Below are 821 nucleotides of genomic sequence, written 5' to 3'. Positions count from 1 at the left end.
GGCTCGTTCTTAGTCCCGCGGCGGGACCGTGGGCGCAATCGCCGCTGGGGCGTGCGCGGGGCTGTGCAGCTCATTCGACGTGGGTTGGCGCTAGGGGGACCCAGAGGCCTGAGTCCAGCCCGGGTGTCGCACAGGCTTGCAGAAGTAGAACCCAGCGGAATCCCGGGGACGGGGACCTGGGCCCGGGAAGGGTGGGGCTCCGTGGACCTGCCGCAGAGTTGGGCGGGGCCCAGCGGGGGACAGCGCCTAGGCGGGGCCCGGCCCAGGTGGATAACGAACCACGCAACCCGCGCTGCACGCGCCCCGACTCCAGGGCCCAGCAAACCATTTGGCACCCCAAAATAATGGTGCAGGAGCGGCCTGACCAGTCGTCATTTTGGTCAGTTTTGGGGAGAAGGCATGAGGGATGGACCAAGGCTGTTTTTAGTTCTGCTGTGCAGGTTATTTTGGCCCTGTCACCACTAGGCTAAAAAAACCTTCAAGTCCTAATATACTTCGGGGAGCAATTATTACTGATCCTTTTGCTTTTGCCCAGCAGTGGGATGTAGTAGCTGTTTGATGTTGGGGATCTGGAAAGAATTTAGGAACTGCATGTAAAGGGACTTGCCCCAAAATGGGTCATCCATTAGCTGCTCATCCTTTATAGCCGGCTACCCAGCCATGACTTAAATCTATCTTGTCTGTTTCTAATGCAATCTTCAAATTTGGGGCAAGAGAGTAGGTTTCAGTCTGCCCACAACTCAAATCCTCTGCATCCTGGAACTCATCACGGAGGGACCACAACATTCCCAAAAAGAAATGTTTTCAGGGACGCCTGGGTG

The sequence above is a fragment of the Crocuta crocuta genome, unplaced genomic scaffold (assembly GCF_008692635.1).
Source record: "Crocuta crocuta isolate KB4526 unplaced genomic scaffold, BGI_CrCroc_1.0 scaffold217, whole genome shotgun sequence".
NCBI classification, from domain to species: Eukaryota; Metazoa; Chordata; class Mammalia; order Carnivora; family Hyaenidae; genus Crocuta; species Crocuta crocuta.
Note: the sequence above shows the minus strand (reverse complement) of the source record.